Raw genomic sequence first — 22,703 nt, forward strand, 5'->3', positions numbered from 1 at the left:
CTGTGTGTGAAGTGCTGAGAGGGATAGCAGATTGTCCTGGACTTCACAGAGAACGGGATCTTGGACTGGGAACGCAAAGGGTTACACTTCCAGTCTCAACATACACTGGTGTTCCTTCTATAAGTAGTTAGCTTTGTGACCTCAAGCTTTAGCTTTCTCGTGTCTGATGGGAAAGTTGGACAAGATGACTTCTCCTTCTAGCTCATCCGCCTGACCTTCTGTAGCAGCAGGGAAAGCATTCTCCCCTTGACCTGGTCCCATGGTCAGAGTCTCTCGTGGGACCCTGGTTCCTCAGGGGCAGGTTCCCAGCCCTGCCTGCAGAGCCTGATTCCATAGGTCCGGGCGGGGGCCTGGAAGACTATAGTTTTAACGAGGACTCCTCGGAATTCCACTGGCTGGCATCCCCTTACCCTTTGGGGACGTTTTCTTTGCCCACAGTCCGAGGTGGCTCTGGGGCATGGAGGGAATCCTGCAGGATCAGAGGCAGCAGCTCAGCCTTTCTTCCTTGGCGCATAATTAAGACTGTTCAGAGGGTGGGGCGCCTGGGTGGCACAGCGGTTAAGCGTCTGCCTTCGGCTCAGGGCGTGATCCCGGCGTTATGGGATCGAGCCCCACATCAGGCTCCTCCGCTATGAGCTATGAGCCTGCTTCTTCCTGTCCCACTCCCCCTGACTGTGTTCCCTCTCTCTCTCTGGCTGTCTCTATCTCTGTCGAATAAATAAATAAAATCTTTAAAAAAAAAAAAAAAAAAAAAAAAAGACTGTTCAGAGGGTAACTAGTGGCAGGCAAGTAGACCTGAGCTAGAGCCAGGAACACCTCCCCTGCCCTGTAGGTGACTCCCGTTATAGTTCAACAAATGACTAGATAAATGTATAAATGTGGCACATCTCTTCACCCCCCTTTCTTCCCATGCCTCTACCAGGTTTCAGAAGCCAGCTCGCCTGTCACTTCCGGATCAGCCATCAGTGAAAAGATGATGCCTTTAACTTCTGCTGGTACCCAGTCCCATCAGGGGCCCCAAAGTCTGTAAAACCCAGTGTCAGGTATCCCCAAATCTCACCCCCCACTCCAGGAATAAGTAACATTTACTAAGCACTTCCTAGGTGCCCAGCACTGTGCTGTTTCCATCTTACAGATGAGGAAGCCGAGGGACAGATATACTGAGCAACTTCCCCAAGATCTCGAAGGCAGGACCAGGACTTAAACCCAGGCACTTGGGCTCCAGGGCCATGTTCTTTACCACTGTCTCACAGCTGCTTTTAAACTTGGCCCAAGAACATCAACCCTGAAGTAAAAACAAATCTCAAAGTCAGAGCAGACTTGACGCTGAGGGCCTCAAACGGCTCCAACTGCTTGACAGATACAGGATATATCTATCCAAGGAATGAGCAGACATTTTACCTATAAGATCCGATCTAAGGAAGTGAATTTTGCTTCAAAAGACAAAATACGGTATCTAGTCCCTGGCCGCTAAGCCTGAAGTCACTTTTACTGGAGTGACAATCAGAGGCCACGATCCTTGTCTTCGCCGGTTGCCTTCTAACAGCGAGGCACTGGGCGAGTCAATAGACTTAGTTTCTTCGTTTAAAAAAAAGAGCGTGCTGGGGTTAGGTCATGTCTACACTGGGGTCTGGCCTGGGATTCTGGGGACCTATGAGAGGCCGTATCACCCTGTAGGCAGGGCACTGGCTTTGGAGTGACAGATGAGGGTTTGAACCCACTTTTGCTGCTTGCTGGCTGAGTGTCCTCAGGCAAGGACCTGATATTCCTGTGTTTTGAGATTGTTTTGAGGATCAAACCAGCCGATATGTTCGCGTGTCTATTTGCCAGTCCCTTATAGAGAAATCAGCGAGAAACAGTTCAAACAGACAATGCTCTGCCCTCGTGAAGCTCGCATTCCGGTGGAGGAGACAGATCATACTAGAGAAGCAAAATATTTTGTATGGTTAGAAGGTGACTGTGCTATAGAAAAACCAGGGCAGGGTGAGTATCTGTGGAGAGACAGCAGGAAGGAGAGGATGTGAGATTTAAATGAGACAACTGGTGGGCCTCCTGGAGAAGGTGACATCTGAGCACCTCTGATGGAGGTAAATAATGGGCTTTGTGAATATTCAGGGCAAGAGGTTTTTGGGCAAAGAGAACAGCCAGTATGGCTGGATCAGAGCAAATGTGGGGGAAAGTAGGAGGTGAGGCCAGAGCTAACAGAGGGGCTGGTCCTGTAAGCCATGGTTTTTTTGTTGTTGTTGTTGTTGTTTGTTTTTGTTTTGTTTTGTTTTGTTTTTCTGAGAGACACAGAGAGCCACTGGAGGTATGAGCCGTTAGGATATGAGATGACTTCAGTTTTGACAGAATCATTCCAACTTTTGTGTTGAAAAGAGACCATGGAAGGGCAAGAGTGGAAACAAGACCGACTTGGCGAGAATTTGAGTCAAAGAGGACAGTGGCTTGGACCAGGGTGGTAGCAGTGAAGATGGCAAGAAGTGTTCGGCATCAAGACATAAGTACCAGGCACCTGTTATGTCCCGTATCTTTGAGGAGTTGACAGGAGGTGGGGTAAAAATATTCATGCCCCTGAAGTCACAGTGCTCAATACAAAACAGAAGGTCATAGGTGCTCAGCTGTGCTGCTCACATGATCCGTGCTAGAGGTGACCAGAGGAGGGCAGGAGAAAGCTTCATGGAGAAGAAAGAGGCCGGGAAGTGGTCCTTGAGGGTGGGCAAGACTGTGTCTGGGTGGAGGGAGTGATACAGCTGGTCTGGTTAAATTCTAGACTCAGTATGAGTGAACCATTCCTCCTTTGGGGGAAGTAAGCAAATCCTGGCTCTCTCCTTATCTGTCTGTGGAATCTTGGCAAGATAGGTAACCTCTCCAGCCTCAGTTTATTCATATGTTTAAAAAGGTCATCACATCTCTCTCTCCTGGGACTGTTGCAGGATGAAATGAGGAACACAAGGGAGGTGCCTGGCTTGGGGTCTGGCACTCTGTAAGCCCTCAGGAATGGATCAGGCTGGAATGGCCTGGCCTAGAGTACGGCTAGGACAGACCTTTCTTTTTTATTTTTTTAAAGATTTTATTTATTTATTTGACAGAGAGAGAGAGGAGAAAGCACTCGCATAAGCAGGGGGAGTGGCAGGCAGAGGGAGGGGGAGAAGCAGGCCCACTGAGCAAGGAGCCCAACTCGGGGCTCCATCCCATCCCAGGACCCTGGAATCATGACCTGAGCCGAAGGCTGATGCTTAACCGACTGAGCCACGCAGGCGCCCCAAGGACAGACCTTTTACAGAAAAGCAAGAGGAGCTGATGGTACTGAGCACCGTCAGCCATTTCTCCAAGGAAGGCGAAAGAGAACAGGGTTTCTGAGAAGGAAGTGTGTGTCTGTGTGTGCCTCACACAGAGTCCGCCAGAGCTGAAAGGAGGGCCCATGCCTTCTCTCAAGCTGGCAAGCCTTACCTAATACGCTCTTTGCCTCTCTTGGCTCCGGTTCTCCCAGCTGTGAAATGAGACTGTTGTTTGGATGATTTCTGAAGTCCAATCCAGCACTAACATCTCTTCAGAGTAGGGGGTCCCTTCTTCCTTACAGAGTCCAACCCTGCTTTGGTAAATAGCGATTTATTGGAACACAGACACACCATTGTTTATGTATCGCCTGTGGCTGTGCTCATGATTCAATGACAGGGCTGAACAGTTAGACCCACAAAGCCTAAAGTATTTATATCTAGCCCTTTAAGACAAAGCTCGTTGATCCCTGCAGTGAAATGTGTCCTGGAGTTAGGGTTAGAAGGTTGGCTTTTGTGTTTATCTGCAACTCTTGGTCCAAGTGAGTCTTGAGGGGGTATCTAGATTCCCAATTCTGCCTCAGGTACTGGAACCAAGGGATTTTTTTTTTTTTTTTTTTTTTTTTTTTTTGAGGAGGGGGAGCTATTGTAGCTGTCAATCTAGCCGCAAACCCACATCTGGGGAATCTCACTAAAAACCACACACAATTTCATGGAGAAAATATGTTACTCCCAACCCCATGGAGAAAATGGACTTCTGAGAAGACCTGCCAAGTCACTAGTGCCTGGGTACAAATTTACTTCTCCTTGACTGACCTCTCTCCCAGGGCATTTGCATTTGGGTCTAATATTCAATTTGTGTTGTGGGGTTTGAGTTCTGTAAGGAAAAGTGGAGAAAAGCGAAGGAGTGCGAGCATGCGGTGTGAGTTGTGTGTGTGAGTGTGTGAGTGTGTGTGTGTGTGTGTTTGTGTGTGTCCATCCATTCTCAGGGACTGAGTAGACATTATTTTGGATGGCTCAGGACCTTCCAAACATATGTCAATTGTATACCCGGTCTCTGACTATTCTTGGCACATCAAGTTGTTTCACCATGCAGTGGAAACTTCTCTGGCCCCCAAAATTTGAGGGCATTAGAGGCTGGGTGCTCTACAGAGCGGTTGGTGCTGTTCTTAGTAACCCGCCTGACTTGAAGATGCTCGGCACTGTCGAGAGCGAGGAAGTGCTTCGGCCCACGCTGCTCCGGGGAAGGATGCATATGGCCACAAGGTGGCGCTCCAGCCCCGGAAGTCTGACATTCCCCCCAGTCTAGTCAGAGGAGGCCGTTGGCTTAATTACTTCAGTGAATCCATACCTCAGAGCAAACTCCCATCAGCAACTCTGGTCTGGCTGAAACTGTCTGTGTAATCTCAAAAGGAACACGTTCTCTCAGAAATTGAGACACAAAGAACAAATCTCTTTCCTTCCAAAATCTGCAGAAAAGAATCTCTTATTTGACTGAAGGATATTAGTAATCAAAATTACAGGATGAGAGAGTGACCCAAGGAGATAAGAAGTCATCTTTCATGCTTCTCATACACTGTTCTACTTCCAAACTCACTGAAATTTTATTTTTTTTCTGTTTTCAAAAATAACAGTGCTTTCTGCAGACAACTCAGAAAATAAAGAAAATTATAAAAAAGAAAATAAAAAGCACATAATTTGATTTATCAGAGATAGCAACTGTTAAGATTTGGTATAATTTCTCCTAGTCTTTTCCCAGGGTATTTATGTAATAAAATTAAAATAATACTATATGTACCATTTTGTACCTGGCTTTTTCACTTAACATTATAAGCATTTTTCTATTCTGTTAAACTTCTTCAAAATCATTAATTTTAATAGCAGCATAATATTCTTAGAGAAAATGTATCAACATTTATTTCACCATTCCCTTTTTTTGGGGGACATGTAATTTGTTATTGTTTTTTCATTATTATAAATGGCACATGACAATCACTGTTTTATATAAGTTGTTTGTGTCTGTCACATTTTTTAAAGCCAAGTGGCATAGCAAGGTCAGAGTTTATCTCTGGGGACTAAAGACAGATTACACTGGACCCAATAGTTAGAAACGGTCTTTGCTGATTCAGGTGGGGCAACTATTGGTCTAGTTAGCGTCAGAAGGGACACAGAGGGGTGGATTTTGTGGAAGGGGACAGAAGGTGGCTCAGAAGGTAGGTGACCAGCAGCATTTCTGTTTGGGCCTGGCCCTGGCAGAGGCTGGGATGGTCAAAATGCTCATTTCTAACCAAGGAGGGGAGTGATGATGGAAGGGACGTCAGGCAGCAAGGGGTGGGGGGGCAGTGTGAGGCCAGAGTGAGGGAGCCTTGATGCTGCCCAGAGGGCTCTGTGGGTGGACTGCTTCAGAGGATTCCTGATGAATTCCATGAGGACATGTCTGTGGAAGCTGGTCAGGTGAAGGGGGTACGGATCCACAGTACCTTGTCCAAATTACTTAGGGCAGAAATGATTTAGCCTTTAGGACCATCCAGCTTTTCGACGGGTTATGGTCTACGTGTATTATGTACCATCACCAACAGGGGCTGGGGCAGGAGCCTGTAATCAACACATCAATATCTCTGCAGAAAAATACACGACTCTTTCCACTAAATGGGATCATTGAACACCACACATAGCTTCACATAAGTTCAGATCAGGTTTTGCCACCAAATTAACTGAGAAAAGTCAGTGTGCTGCCAAATAGCTCATTAAGAATGTTCCAAGTACCTTGTTTAGAGTTAGGCTAAAGAACTGTGGACCTGTATCATCACTAAGGGGAATAATTTCATTTCAAACTATTTTAAATGTGGGCTACAGCATTCCCTGTCTTTTAACTTGTTCTTAAAGGATCACCCCCCGAAGCTTACGGGAAGCTGGGATTTCCTGCAGCGGAGGAAACGGCCAACATGTGTCGTGTCTCTCAGATGGAGCCGGATCGTGGTGTCAGGCCATCCCACCGACTAAACCCCAAAGTCAAAAGCTTCAGCCAGCTTATCTCAGAGAACCAGGGAGGCTTGAAGGGCATTTACACTGTTCAGAGTGGCCCCTGACCACACAACCCTTTTCCTCTCTGATCCTGGTCCTCTTTACAGCACAGCATCTGCATTTATGGAAGAGATAATGTCAGAACACAGCGGCTGGAAGGCTGAAGGTGTCCCTGCGGCTCTCTTCTCGGTAGGAACACTGCAGCGGTGATCGGACACGGTACTTTGCACTCACACGTGACTTTCCAGCTAGCGTTCAGCCTGGTACCCCCATTCAGTTAAGTGAGAAGCCCCAAACCTATCACCTTTGGTAGCCCCCCCCACACCTGGGCAGGAGACACACTGCCTCAAAAGGCTCTGGCCTGAGGAATTTGAAGCTTCCTCCCTCACATGAGTTGGGGGCCTTTCAGTGTTCTCCTGCATAAGCGACTCTGAACCCTGCTTCCGAAAATCTCCCTACACAGCTCCAGCATCCCCAAGTGCAAGTCACGTTCTCAATGAACTTTTAAGTAACTTTAATTTCTTAAATTAAAAATTAAAAATCTCTGTAGAGGGGGCACCTGGGTGGGTGGCTCAGGCGGTTAAGTGCCTGCCTTCAGCTCAGGTCATGATCCCTGAGCCCTGCATCCAGCTCTCTGCTCCTCAGGAAGTCTGCTTCTCCCTCTCCCTCTGCCTCTCCCCCAGCTTGTGCTCCCTCTCTCTCTCTCTGTCAAATAAATAAATAAAATCTTTAAAAAAAATCTCTGTAGAGGATTTTCTGGGGAACACAGTGTTCAATGAGCAAGCACGAGTGTTGGAAATTCTAAAATTCAGTTTTGCTTCAAGGATGGAAGTTCATTCTCTCATTCATCCGTTAAACCATCTATTGACTCCTCATTCAGTTTTTCATGGATTCATTCATTGGTCCTTCATTTATCCATTCCACAAACTTGATTTTTAGCGCCAGCACTGATGGTACATTTGTGGACTTCTCTCCTGGCTGTTTTCCTGTCGGGGTGGCCCGGGCTCCCAAGGCTGCCATAGGTTCTTTTCAGTTTGTGACTGGGTTTGTGTCAAGCCAGGGCAAGAGGGACCACCTAAGCACGTAGCTAAAGTGAAACCTGAGGCCCTGCGGTAGGTGAAGACAAGGAGCTTGAGGCAAGGCCAGGGTGAAGGGAGGAAAGTAGAACGAGGTGAGGGAAGGGACTCCATGGTAACTTTGTATATTTCCGGCTTAGCATTTCCTACGCCATATTGTAATTGTCCTACTTGCTAGTTTTCTCTTGGCTCTGAGAGAATTGCAACTCATCTTTGTCCTGGTATCTGGCACAGGTAAGGTGATCAACAAGTATTGATTGGCTTAATAAGTGAAAAAGGTAATTGATGATATAATTATAAGAAAGGGAAATACTCATGTGCATAGGTTGGAGAGTGGTAAGGACCAGCAACTGGTACTTAGTGGATGAGAGCTTGTCCACTTCTGGGAGAGGAGGTGAGGCAGGCTGTGGATGGTACTGAGAGTAGCTGAGCCAGGATGGGATGGTGCTCCCTGTGTGAGAGGATGTAAGTGGCCTAGGATCTGACCCAGAGGAGAAGGAGCTGGGGCGGTGCCAAACATCAGCCTTTTTGGCTCTTAAGGCATCAAGCGGCAAGTGTTGACCGATGAATGACATTGAAGTTATTGCAATGAATGAATGATGTTGAAGTTATTGCGGGCAATCTTGGTTCTTGGGGGGAAGTCACAGTCACAGTGCATTTGAGGACCACTCTCGTTTTCAAAGAGCACTTTCCTTCTCCCCTGAGCAACAAACTCAAGGCCGTTGAAGCTCTCAACCCTGGGAAATGGGTCTGGATAGATCTCTAAAAAGAGAAAAGAAAAACAAATCCCTAAACTAAAAATAGGCAGTTTATTACTCATCTGGGTGGGCCAGGCAGAAAAAAATGGCTGCTCTTTCTTAAATAAACCTCAGCATCCCCTAATGGGGAGTGTCTGTAGGCTGGTGGATTCCTTGGCCCCCTTGTGTATTTGCTGGGCGGTCCTTTCAGGCCTTGGGACACGGCTGGGGTAGCCCTGCGCAAGCCCCACCATTTTTCTTGGAAGGTGCATGAAGCCCTTTCCGGGCCTAGAAGTGAACTTTACAGTGGCTCATCGGAAAGGAGACGGTGCTTGTAGGGCCTAGTTTGCATCTTCCTCTCCCATAACCAGTAAGGGAAAAGAACTGTGACAGAAAGTCTAAAATATTTTAATATTTGTTGACAGTAGACAAAGGAGTCCACTACCAGCCTGTCCGATCTCCAGGCTTAGGAGAGGAAAGCTTCCCTTTGGAGTTGCTCTGAGTAGAGATGTGGGGAACCAAGAGAGGCCCCGAAGGTGGAAATGGGGCTGTGCACCACAGTGAACAAAACCGCTCTCTGTTGCCCGGGAAATGGGCTGGGTGAGGGTGGGGCTGGGGTGATGAAACAGAAGGGACACAGGAGATCTCTTTCTCTCTCTCTGGATTTTAGAAATCTTCCTAGAAACCCAAACTATGAAGTCAGATAATGCTGGATTTAATCCCTCCCTGTGCCACTGACTAGTTGTGGGAACTCGGGCACTGAGTTCTCTGGGTGCTAGTTCCCTTCCTTCCAAGGGGTTGCTGGGAGGACCAAAAGATCGGAAGTGCAAAGAGCACTTTGGAGAGTCCTTGGCAGACTATCGGGAATATTCTATTATTGGGAATAATTCCTGTTCTTGCCTCCTTTATATGGCACCCCAAGTTCTGCGGTGTCCACAGGGTGCTCTGGGTCTCCCCTGACCTGCCCACCCACTCGTGGCCTCCTGGACTGCAGTTCGTCCCACCCTGACTGCCGGCTGCTGAGGTCTGGTCCCTGCCCCGCTCCCTTTGCCCACCACTAGATGGCAGGACGAGCCTTCCATTAGAAAGTTTGATATCGGCCTCGACCCACATGGATTTCTCCAGGGGCTTTCTTGGAGAACAAGACTCCAGGAGACAGTTATATGGCACATATTATAGCCCTTCGGTCTCTCTCTTTTAGGCTCTCTCAGTCCCCCTCCAAGGTCATTTCAACAAACATGTGCTGGACACTGTCTTTGCACCTGGCACTGTGGGATTAAGTGCCTTCTCTGTGCCTACTTTGGGATTAAGGAAAGGAAAGGAAGAGCCAGGGTATTATCCAAAGGCTCCAGCACTGGCTTGACCCACTGGGGAGAGAGGCTTTTGAGTGGAGGGTGAAACTTTTATGGAAAAAGGGCCCCCAGGCTCCCGCCCCAGGAGCACAGAGCACTGCTCTCTAGCCTAGGGGTGAGGGGGCAGAGCCTGAGTCTGGGTGCTCTTGCAGTTGGCTTCAGTGTCATTCTGCCTCCTGCCCAGGGGACCCTTCCGACTCTGTACACCAAAACTGTACAAGGGGCAGAGACAATTCCCTCAGTGGAATTCAGGGCATCGTTGGGAAAAGAAAGTGCATGCCAGGCAACCCCCCAAAATACTGTGTACTCTACCAAGTTACCGTCCCCTGGCAAGAGTCGACTCATGGGCTCCCTGCACAAGTGAATAGGAAAGCAACAGCATGAATTTTAAAACACTCCAGAGAATAAGTTGTAATAGAATTTCTGAAGGAAATACTGAGCTGCCTGTTGCAAGAGGATTAGAAATGTGCATCCCTTTTGACTAGGCAATATTACTTCTAGGGAGCTATTTTAAGTAAGTAAACACAAATATTGAAAAAATAAAATTTGCAGGATTTTATATGGAAGTGTTATTCATGAGAGTAAGAAAATGGAAATAATCTACATGTTCAGCACTAAATGAATGGCTTTAAATAAATGATTGAATAGCTTAAAAAATTTCCTTGAATTTAAAATTCTTTAAAACTTGTGAGGCACCTGGGTGGCTCAGTCGGTTAAGCCTCTGACTTCAGCTCAGGTCCCAATCTCAGGGTTTTGGGACTGGCTGGGTTTGCACTCAGCGGGAGTCTGCTTCTTTCTCTCCCTCTGCCCCTCCCCCCACCCACACGTGCTCTTTCGAATAAATAAATAAAATCTTTAAAAAAATTAGCATTTGTAAAGAATTTTTACTGAAAAAAAGCTTATTATGTTTTAAGTGGAAAATGTTGGATGTGAAACAACATTATAGTTAGCTTAATTCCAATGGTGTAAAGTGCACACGTACGTAGTAAAATCCTGAGAGGAAAACCCCCAAGATGGTAATAGTGGTTTTTATTGAATAGTGAGGTTTTTGGTTGATTTCTACTCTCTCCTTTTAAGTTTCTCCTTTCCTTCAGTTTTCCAGTAAAAATATGTTAATTATATGTTGAAACTTGATGGAAAAAAAAAGGTTATTTTAAAAATTTAACAAATAATCTAAAAAAACAAACAAACAAAACAAAACAGAAACAGAGTCATAAATACAGAGAACTGGTGGTTTCCAGAGCAGAGGGTGGGGAGATGGGCAAAATAGGTGAAGGGGTACAAACTTCCAGTTATAAAATAAATGAGTCACATATTTATAAAATAAATATGCAAAGTACAGCATAGGGAGTATAGTCAATAATACCGTAATGACTATGTATGGTGACGGATGGTAACTACACTTATCGTGGGGATCGTTTCCTATATATATATAAATGTCAAATCACTATGGTGTACACCTAAAACTAATATAATGTTAGTTTGTCAATTACACCTCAATAAAAAATAAGGAAAAATAAAATTCAATGAACAGCATAGTTCAACCTAATGCTTCCTTACGTTATGGCAAGCTATAATAATGGTTATTTACGAAGGTTTACTTGGTATCATCACTATGCTCTGAGCTGTATACATACATGCTTTCACAACGTCTTTGTACCAACACTCTAAACAAGACTATCTCCTCAATTTCCAGAGAAAGAAACATACTTCAGAGAGTTTAGATAATTTGCCCAAAGTCATACAGCTAGAAGGCGACAGAGCCAGGATTTAAATTGAAGTCCGCGACATCAGAACTTTGATCAGCGCAATTCTCAAGTTATGAAAGGCTTAGATCATAACATTCACCCTGAGTCCATTTGTTTGGCATTTGGGACACATTTGCTCTTAGAAACAAGGTAGAAACGCTAACCGGCCACACTGTATAAAGATCAACCCTCTAGAGGCTGGTGATCCCTTGTCAACTCCTAAGCTCCGAAACCACCACTTTCAGTAAGATGCTGCTCACTACCCCTTTCGGCCAGATGAATAGTGAGACCGATGCTACGGTGAGGACAAGGCAGCACTTGGGGAAGTCGCGAGGAGCGTATCCCTGAGGCCGTGTATGTGCACAGAAAGAGGAGCCAAGGTGTGACTCAGGGTACAGGCAAAACCCCTGAGGTCTGAATGGCCGCCTGGGAATGCACCCAAGGAAAAGGTGCTGGGCTTGAGAGTGCCAGCCCTGCATGGAGACCCGGGGAGCCCCCAGGAAGTCCTGGGGGGCATCAAATCCAAAGGTTTCCAGGAACCAGGCAGGTCAACGAATGAAGCAGACCGATGTCACCAACAGGAAAGTGTGGGGACTATGGCAGTGAGAGACTGCATAACCCACCTACAGGCATGAATACAATTTAACAGAAACACAGTAACACCACAGGTAACGTACCTCACCTGTTCCTTACGTGATGATTTTCTGACCCTGGATTTAACCGCGGCAACGTCCAATTTCGTGGAAGGGTAGGTGCCTGGCGAAGCCGTAAAGGCTGTGGGGAGAGTGCTGGAAGATGCGGGGAAGTAGCACGAACACGATCTCAGGGTCCCCCCCCCCCCGCTCCCGCCGTGTTGGCAGTAGGGAAATGTCGGGCGAGGGCTGGTGGGGTCAGGAGCTTGTTGTCCACAGCTGCTCCTGTTGTGCGTCATTACAAATGAAGACTCTCTCATCGCTTCTAGCAAAAGTCTGGCCACGGAGAAGGGGAAAGAGGAAAGGAAACAACAGCCTTTGTTGAAATTTGCCCTAGTTCACGGTCATTATTTCATTTAGCTCCATTATCGCCCTGAGAAGTTGGTGTATGTGGCAAAAACTAGGTAGATGGTTACCAAACCTGTTTCTTCATCTTCCTGGGACACAGCTGGGCCTCGGTTCTAAGTGCTCTTTGCAATTAAGTGCAGCCACAGACCTGTGCTGTGACACTAGCCCGTGAGTGGAAGTGCTGTGTGGTGTTTCTAGGCTTAGTATAAAACTCTCCCACTGGCCACAGTCCCCCATCCTCTTCCTCCCACCTTTGGATTGATGTCTACAGAGCCTGATGATCTGGAGAGCCATGTTTAGAAAATGAGGAAGCCAGACAGAGAAAGGACCTAGGCACATAAATCATCTCTTGGAGCAGAGCAGCCTGCAGACTAGGAATACCTGTTTTGCACTTTATGTGAATCGGAAATGAACTTCCCCAATGTGAGAACCAAGTAACTTTGGGTGGGTGTGTGTTAGCATTGCTAACAGCAGCTAGCATTGCCTTAACCGATATGGTGTTTGTATGCCCATTTTATAGCAGAGAAAACGGAGGCTCAGAGAGGTCAAGTAATTTGCCCAGGGTCACACAACTGAGAATAAATGAATTTGAACCCAGGTTTATCCAGCTCCCAAACCCAGGCTTTTTCTAGAACAACATACTGCTTCCAAGGTCACCAGTAAATTCTGTAGCGTTTGTGATTTTCATTCTATTGGAACTAACCTACCCACCCCCAAATTTGATGGGTGCTTCCAAAATGCAAGCAAGTGAGAAGAAAAACGGGGACCTGGGGAGGGCCGGATCACCATCTCCCTCTAATACCTTGTCGCAGGGGGAGACATGCACGGGCAGCTCTCAGGGCTTTCTCCTGAGAGCCAGGAGGGGCCGCTCACAGAGCAGCGTGTGGCCTGACCATCCTGGGAAGTGTTCTGATTCCCAGCGGCACTCTTGCTTGGTCCCCTTGTTCATTAACATCTGTGTCCCTCCAATTTGGGCTCTGGCTTGAACTCTGTGAACTGCTCAAAGAGGCTCTTGCTACATCTTTGTTCAAACAGACAATGGTTGCAATAACAAGAGGAAAATCAGATGCAGGTGAAAGTTTATTTTTAACATTTCCAAGGCCAAATGGGGATTTAACATGAAAATCAGAGCCCTCACTTCCGCCTGGCCTCTCCAAAAGTGGCTTGGGTACGTTTGGCTGGCCAGGACTCCAACACGCTTGGTCCCCTTCCAAGCAAGCGCACCACTTGATGAAGTTGACAGTTCAGGCCTTCTAGGGCCTTCTTTTGGCCAGAAAGAGATGTTTTGTTTGGAGATGGTGTTAAACTTGGGCCCACCGAGTGTGATAAGCTTAGGAAGGCGTGCTGGTCTGGCCACCCCAAATCTGTGAGGTCTCGCTACATTTTAGTCAAATCAGACTGAAGTCTGCAAAAATGTATAGTAAAGTGAAAAGTCTTGGAAACCATTAGGTAGAAAGTCCCCTTGGGAGCGGATTCCTAGCTTGTGCCTCCCGTGTGGCTCCCCCAGAGGTCCGCAGAGAGCAGAGCAGAGGCCTGGCGGCGTGAGAAGCAGCAAGCCCACCAGGCTAGTCTTCGGGGAGCACCTAAGCAGGGCAAAGTCGCCGACCTTGTTATGCGATCATCACATCGTCTCCGGAGGGCAGAGTCATTCTGTGTTTGATCAGTGAGGAGCCAGCAGCTCTAAAACACATCAGCCCACTAGTTACAGAGCACACCTAAGACTAGTTGATTCGAGTCGATTCCCCGCATTGTCCCATAGTATGAATGAGCATCAGCTTTCTTTCCGCGGATTTTCCACCTACCACAGGGAGGCAGAAACGTGCAGAACCGGCTCTGTGCCGTCTCTCTTTCTTTCTCCTGAGAACCCGGCAGCTGCAATTTTCCTGCAGAAATGAAGCAATGAGAAGTTGTGGGTTCACAGCAGCAACAGTTGAAATAAAATGTTTCCAGAAAACAAAGAAAAATTCAATGGCGCCGCCTTCTTTTTGTGCGCTTCCTTTAAGCTAAGTTGGTTTTCTGGCATAAAAATGCTTTCCTTTCTGTTCAGGTCTTTCATCGGAAGGCCTTGGGCAAGTATGGACTGAGGAGAAAAGGAAGAGGGGAGTAAGTGGTCGCAAGAGCTGAGCACTGCCTTTCTCTAGGACGCTTGGTGAATGGGCCGTCCTCTTGTATTTTATGTTTTTCTGGGTAAGGCAGAGAAAAGATGGGGTGACTGCTGGAGGGAAGGGAGGAGCGGAGCAGGGCAGGGTGAGGAGGTCGAGTGAAAGAGGACGTCCGGGCAGGACCAAGGGTTGGCTTTAAAGCCAGTTCCACCAGGTGGATTGGGCTGCCTGAGACAAAAACAAGGCAATACAGTCGGGAATGATGGTCCTATCGTTCCCTCCAGGTCTCCTCACCGTCCACCTGCTTCCTCTCTGCTCTGTGCCTTCTTAGACTGGGCAGGTCCTACCCACTCCTGCTGCTGCGCCTTTCCCAGAAGAGTCACTCGTCAAACCCCCATCTCCAGCCGGTACCTCTCACTCCACCCTGCCCTGTGTGACTCCATTTGCATCACCAGCAACTTCTATGAAGCTCAACAAGGCAAAGCTATGGCTAGTGTTTCTCTCACAAACCAAGATCTCCTTCTTTCCTCCCCTTTTTGAAGGGTCATTGCCCGTGTCTGGGACCCCAGGGCAGGAGTCCATTTTGACCTTCCTTTCCTGTGAACTCCCATAGCCCATCGTTCACAAAGCCCATCTGTCCTTTCTTGGGGATCGTTTCTTATTTTTTCCTAACTCCCTCTCCCAACCTAACCCAGAATCTTGCATCTGCTTCTTGGCTGGTCTCCATATAGACTCCTTCCTCTCCAAACTGTCATTCCACTGGGTGTCATCTATTATTCGCTCATCAGGAGGCTAGTCACTGAGTACCCACTAGGTGCTAGACAGCGTACCAGACGCCAGACGCCCGACGTGAGGAAGATAAGCACGGTCCAGCTGGGGAGGCAGGCAATGATCAGGCGCTCATGGTGCTTTGGGCTGAGTGTGGGGACGGACGAAGCGCAGGCAGCTGGGGAAGCCCACGGAAGGGGTCCTAGTCCACACAGGGAAACACGTGAGGGGAGCCCTGTGGACGCCGGCCAGACTCACGTCATACCGCAAACGCATTTATCCTGTTTTAACTAAAATTGGCCTCCTGTTACTTTTGTTCCTTCGGGTTTGCAATGAGCTGAATGTGTCCCACCCAAATTCATATGTTGAAACCCTAACCCCCAGTGTGCTGTTATTCGGTGGCAGGGCCTTCCGGAGGTCATGAGGTCATGGGGGTGGAGCCCTCAGGAATGGGATTAGTGCCCTTGTCAAAGACACCCCGGACAATCCCCTCACCCTCTTTCCGCCGTGTGAGGATACCGCGAGAAGTCAGCAGTCTGCAACCCGGAAGAAGATCCCCACCAGAAGCCGACCGTGCTAGCGCCCTGATCCTAGATTTCCAGCTTCCAGAACCGTGAGGGGTGCACAGTCCAGGGTGCTTTCTTAGAGCTGCCTGAACAGGCTGAGATGAGCTTCACATTTTACGACCTGAGACTCCAACCTTTCCCTCCTCAGGCCAGCGCCGTCCCCAGGACTCGCTGATGGTAGTAGTAGTGGTAGTAACAGTAACAATGGCGACAACAGCAAAACCGCATGAAGATCATGCGTGCCGCGGGCCCTCAGCCCTTCTCCCATGCTCACTCTTCACAGCGTTCTCTGTGGAGGAGGGACTGTTACTGTCGGCGCCGACAGATGAGGAAACTGAGGCATGGGGGGCTAAATGGCAGAATCTGGATTCAAATCCTGGTGCCGTGGCTCCAGCCCTGACACATACGACCACACCGCCATTGCACAGCAGTGTAACCTGGCCCTGTGGACTCTTCTCTTTGTTTTGTTTTGTTTTTTTTTTTTTTAGAGAGAGAGAGTGAGTAGGGGTGGGGAGAGGGGCAGAGGGAGAAAGAATCTCAAGCAGATTCCACACCCACTGCGGAGCCTGACTCAGGCTTGATCTCACGACCCTGAGATCATGACCTGAGCCGAAACCAAGATTCGGACACTTAACCAACTGAGCCACCCAGGCGCCCCCTCTTCTCTTTCTTAGCACACCCTATGTCTCTTATAGAGCCTCCCTCTTTGGAAGAGGAGCTGGGTCTGGACTCAGTTCTATGTTCAACTCCCTTTTCCGTGACCCTCAGCTCCCCCATCTCTGCAGTGGGACTCTCACTGTCCTCCTCACAGGGCCTTCCCGAGCATGCCATGAGAATAATGGATATGGGGGTGCTCAGCAAACTCTAGAGTCCTGTACAGAGGTAAGGGAATCAGCATCATTTTTTCCCTTTTGTTTCCCCAAGTCAGAGTATTTCTTCCATACAGTCTGTACCTCGCTGTGCTGGAGTTTGCTTACACTTTCCCTTGACCACATGACTTCATCTTTCTAAACCTCAGCTCTGTCATCTGTGAAATGGGCATAATACCATTTGCCTTCTAGAGTGATATGTGGGGATTAAATGCAATGGTCTTTCTGAAGGATTACATGCATAAGAGCCACACGAGAATATGCATGCATACCTCCCAAACCTTGACTTTTCTCAAGCTGCCAGGGATAAATCATTTTTGTCTCTCGCTTGAAGGCCATCTAGAGTCATGCCTTCTCTCTTTCTCCATTCTTTTAATAAATGAATGACACCTGTTTTCTTGGAGCCTCACATAATTCGGCATCGACAGCAGACTATTTACTTACCAAAGAAAACTACTTTTCCCCGCTCCTCTTGCCTCTCTCTCTCCTTCTCTCTCTCTCTCTCTCTCTCTCTCACACACACACACACACACACACACACACACACACACGCACCAGCAGCCGCCCCAAGCTGGTTCCCCAGCGGCAGGACATTTTGTGAGCACAGCAGCTCTGTGACCCTCGGAGTGCTTGTTCAGCTGGGATTACTTGTGTCTGGCATAGACCTTCTCTTTTGATTTTGGCAGAACTTCAGGGAGTGAAAAAGCTGGGTTAGTGTGAGGGCTGGGATTAGAATTTGAGACTCAACAGATCATACTGTTAACACTTCTTCTCTTTGCTAACTTTATGAAGTTCAAGAAAAGCTTTCTGGGGAACGGCACCAATTTATTTGCCAAAAGCTGAGATGGGCCAAGGAAGATGTAGTCAGCATTTGGAATCTCCTTGCCTTAGAATTTAACAGCCAAGGAGGGAAGAAGGCTATGCTGGGGATCCAGGGAGCTGGGGGGCTGTGGGGGTAGGTGTGTAAAAGGGATTTGGAAGGATTCACAATGCTGAACAGGCTTGGCTCCTTGTGGGTCCACCCCCACATCTCTCAAGTCGTCCCTTCCTGTTCTCTAGCACAGCCCCCTACCCTGGCCCTCGTCACCCTCACCAATGACAGTGATACTTTCTGATCTGCCTTCCTGTCCTTCTGGTTCTTCCTAAACACTGCTGTCAGTTTCTATTTCTCTGCTTAAGAACATCTAAAGCTCCCCAGGGTTTATCAGATAAACCCTCGCCTTTAGCACTGTATTCAGGTGACCCCAAATTCCCGTCTGTCCTCACCTCATCCCTTACCCGGCACAAACCTCTCACGCCTCCAGCTAGGTACAGGCCACCCCACAGTAGGCCAGCACGGTCCGGTCTGTGAGCCTTTGCCCCGGCTGCTCCCTCGGCCTGCATTGCTCTCACCTGGTTCCCATCTCGGCCAGGTGGATTCCTCCTCGTCCTCGAGGCCGCAGTTCCAATACGGCTCTTTCTGAGAAGCCTTTCTCCCTTCCTCCGGGCAATGCTGATGCCGCCTCATTTCTCCTCCATGGGACTGTGTACTGCATTTGTTTATGTGTGCCCGTGATTCTGGGGACAGGAGTAAGCTTTACTTATGTCTTCCCCATCCCTACCTAGTGCCTTGTTCAGGGTATGTTACTTTGTTTGAACTTTTGCAAGCTGATGGGACAAACCCCCAAGCTGCTAGGGAGAATCCAGAGTGGTAGACGGAAGCTTTGGCTGGGTCGGTCTCCCTGACTCTGCCTTCCCTCATCTCCAGAGCCGGGTAGCACCCTGGGCAAATGCCTCCTTGTTTACCTTGGGTACCTTGGGTAGCTGCTCCCTGAGAAGGTGTTCCAACTGGCAGATGTCCTCCTGGGGAAGGGGGGCATTCCATTGTATCTGCAGCTACTCCTACCATGGCTTTCAAAGTGCGATCCCCAGGCTAGCAGTAGATGCATCCCCGGAAAATGGCCAGAAATGCAAATTTCAAGACCCCACCTCAGATCTCCTGAATCGGAAGCTCTGGGGGTGAGACCCAGGAGCGGCCACCAGGTGTTCTGATGCTCACTGAAGTCTGAGAAGTACTGGGCCCCATTCATACAAGAATGAAAATGAGATGCCGTGGTGGCTCAAGGAAGGAGCAATAGTGTGTGATCAGAGGAAAGCCTTAAGAGGTCTGTCAAGAAATAACAAGCGTTGATGAGAATGTGGGGGAAAGGAAACCCTGGTGCACGGTTGCTGGGAATGCAGACTGGTGTAGCCACTGTGGGAAACAGGATGGAGGTCCTTTAAAAAGTTAAAAATAGAACTACCCTATGATTCAGTGATTCCACTACTGGTTATTAACCCAAAGGAAATGAAAACACTAATTGGAAAAGATATATGCATCCCTCTGTTTATTGCAGCATTATTTATTTACAACAGTCAAGACAGGGAAGCAACCTAAGTGTCCATCAACAGATAAGTGGATAAAGAAGACGTGGCATAGATCTACAATGGAATATTACTCAGCCATAGAAAAGAAGGAAGTCTGGCCATTTGTGACAACATGGGTGGATCAAGAGGGTATTATGCTAAGTGAAATAAAGTAGACAGAGAAAGACAATATCATATGATTTCACTTATATGTGGAATCTAAAAACCAAAACAAGCAAGCAAAGACAGAAAGCAGAAACAGACTCATAAATACAGAGAACAAACTGGTGATTGACAGAAGAAAGGTAGGTAGGGGAATGGGCAATGTAGATGAAGGGAATTAGGAGGTCTGAACTTCCAGTTATAAAATAAATAAGTCATGGAGATGAAATAGGGAATAGGAAATAGAGTTAATATATAGTCAATATAGCATAGGGAATATAGTCAACAATATTAGAATAACATTGAGGGTGACAGATGGTGACTACACTTACTGTGGTAAGCATGGTGTAATGTATAGAATCGACAAATTACTATGTTGTACACCTGAAACTAATATAGCTTTCTATGTCAATTATACTTAAATAATTTTTAAAAAGGAGAGAAAAAGAGAAGTTCTTTGAGGTGGGTTTTTAAAAAACATTTTAAAATTTAAATTCAATTAATTAATATATAATGTATTATTGGTTTCAGAGGTACAGGTCTGTGATTCATCAGTCTTCTATAATACCCAATGCTCATTACATCATGTGCCCGCCTTAATGTCCATCACGCGGTTATCCCATACCCCACAACCACTCTACTCCAGCAACCCTCAATTTGTTTCCACATAAGAGTTTTTTATGATGTGTCTCCGCCTCAGGTTTTGTCTTGTTTTTTTTTTGAGGTGAGTTTTGAAGATTGGGTAGGTTGCTTGAAATGACTGTAAGTTCACACATAATATTACAATTAATTATAATATTGTAAAAATAAAAATATTTTACCCCAAAACATCAGCTGTTTGCTTTTACTGATGATCTTTTCCATTCCTGGTCCATGAGAAAACCTACATTTTTTAAAATAACTAACACAAATACAATTTTCTATTTTACTTTTTTAATTACCATTTTTCTTCCTGGTACACTATGGTCTTTCTTATGTAAGCGCTTTGACCACTTACAATGGCTTGGGGGAAATTCATTTAAAACAACTTTAGAAATTATCTATGGACTCATCACCGTAACCCAATCATCATGATCATTTCCTTCTAGGCCTTTTCCCGTGGAATTTGTTTACACAAGAAGGATGAAAGCAGAGATGTATTATCCACATGTACTTTACATTCTAGCACGAGCATTCTTCTTCATTACTGAGTTGCTTCATTCTGCACCAGAGGCCAGAAAATCAATGTATCATAACTTATTTAACCCATCTCCTATCATTGAACATTTTGGTTGTTTCCAGCTTCCGCTATGATAAACATTTTTTTGTGTGAAATGCTTCCTCCCACATTTTGAGTTATTTCCTTAGAATAGATTTCCAGAAGTGGAATTACAGGGTCACAGGAACAAACTCTTTTATGGTTCTTGATGCATGTTGCCAAATTCCTTCCAAAAGGTTTGTACCAGTTTACATTGCCACCAGCAACGTGTGACAGTGCCAGTTTTCCCACATCCTTGGCAATTTGGGGCATTTTAATTAAAAAAAATTTTTTTTGCCAATTTAACAGGGGTAGAACTTCACCTTGTTTTAATTGCATTTTTATTACTTTACCTAACGTTACTTAATAAATGTCTTGCCACATTGCTTTAGTGTTCTTAATAAGCTTTTTTATGGTTGCAATGTCTTTTTTATGGTTTAAATTTGATGAGTGGTGGGCCTCCCAGCTTAGAGACCACCATGAGCCAGAACGCAGAGTCAGGCAGCTCAAAGACAGCGTGTCAGGAACGGGATTCATTGTTCTCAGCACCTTCCTCCTTCCAGGTTCCCCATCTTAGTAACTAGTATCACTAGCCATGCAGTCATCCAAGCCAAAGCCTGGGTGTCATTGGTGACTTCTCCGTGCTCTTCATCACCTACATTCAATCAATAACCAAGTGCTCTAAATTGTTCTTGAAACCCTACTGCTACCACTGGAGTTTAGGCTATATCATCTGTTTCCAAAACGATCGCAGAAGCCTCCTGGTGGGGCTTGTTCCCCTCTCTGCCATGCTTCGCCTTGCAGCCAGACCTATTGCTCTCATATTCAAATAGGACTCAAGTCTAACAACTTCCCATTACTTTCAGGATGAAGTCCCAACATTTCTTAGTTCACTTGCATAGCCTCCAGGAGCTGAACCCTGCCCCGCTCTTTTCCAAGTGGTGTAGTTAGAGGGTTGTGCATGTCTTCTTCCTGCTGAGCTGTGCAGAGACCATGGCCCACACCTTTGGGGACCACATCCACAGTCCCAAAACGGCTGTCTGGCCTGGGACTAAAAGGTGGGAAGCATTACCTGGTTCACAGGAGCAGTCTCACTATCATGCCTTGAATCCGGACCAACCACCTGGAGGTTGCTTTATCTGCAGCAACTCAGAGTAGCTCCAAGATTTGTTCATGAAGTGTGTATTACTGGTTCACAATGGGGTGAGGACAGAAATAGAAAGTAGGTGGTTAAAAACTGTTATAGCAATTTGATAGAGTAATTTTATGTTTAGAGTCTAATAATTAAAAAGTTGTATTTTGTGAGTCTTTTAAAAATTCAGTTTGTCTATTACTTGGATTTTATTGTATTTTACAAATTGTTGGTCTATCATAAGATTAGTTGGAAATTTTAAAATAAAAGCTCTTGACCACCTCAGATAGTTTGACTTAAATTCTCCTGGAAAGTTTAGTATGAAACAAACAATCTTCCCGTAAGTATGTAAATGCACTTTTTGGAGTAAAGAGATGTTTGAGTGCCCACTGGGGAGAGTGTGTTTCAAAGATTGAAGAAAATCACGAAGAGAAAGAAATCACAACTTTAATTCATATTTTAACATCATGATTTTTATAGAGAAACTGGTTAAAATAGAAAGCTCTGGCTTCTGACTGTCAAGTACTTGGTATATTGAATGGGATGGTGACTGGGAACACCTTAGAGGGGAAATTGGTTTTAAGAAATGCATCGTTTTCCTGGCCTGTAAAATGAGGGGGTGGGATGAAAAAACTTCCGATATTCCTTTCTGCTCAAAGACCATGTGGTTTCATAATTCTATGCTTGACTATTTAGTTTAAAACTTTTCTTTTTTTTTTAAATTTTATTTATTTATTTGACAGAGATAGAGACAGCCAGTGAGAGAGGGAACACAAGCAGGGGGAGTGGGAGAGGAAGAAGCAGGCTTCCAGCAAAGGAGCCTGATGTGGGGCTTGATCCCAGAATGCCGGGATCACGCCCTGAGCCAAAGGCAGATGCTTAACGACTGAGCCACCCAGGCGCCCCAGTTTAAAACTTTTCTAATAAAGGGATGTAACATGGAGTAACGAGGGCTTAAAAAAGCAGCCGAAAGAGAATTATTATTCTTACTTAAAATTTTTCTCTTCCATTCTACAAATTCAACAACTCTTTAATGGAAGAAGCTGTCCAACACTGAATCATTTATCAGAGACCTGGGTTCTCCACCACTCACTAGGGTTGAGGGACTCTCACCCTCAGACCTCCACTGACTGAGGACAGATGACTTCACTTGTTTGTGTCTTCCACTTTGTAATCAGGAGATTGGACTGTTACCAGCACCCCTCAAGGGTCGAGGGTCTCCTAGAGGGT

The sequence above is a fragment of the Ursus americanus genome, chromosome 4, assembly GCF_024610735.1.
Source record: "Ursus americanus isolate L20-20 chromosome 4, mUrsAme1.1.p, whole genome shotgun sequence".
Taxonomy (NCBI): Eukaryota; Metazoa; Chordata; class Mammalia; order Carnivora; family Ursidae; genus Ursus; species Ursus americanus.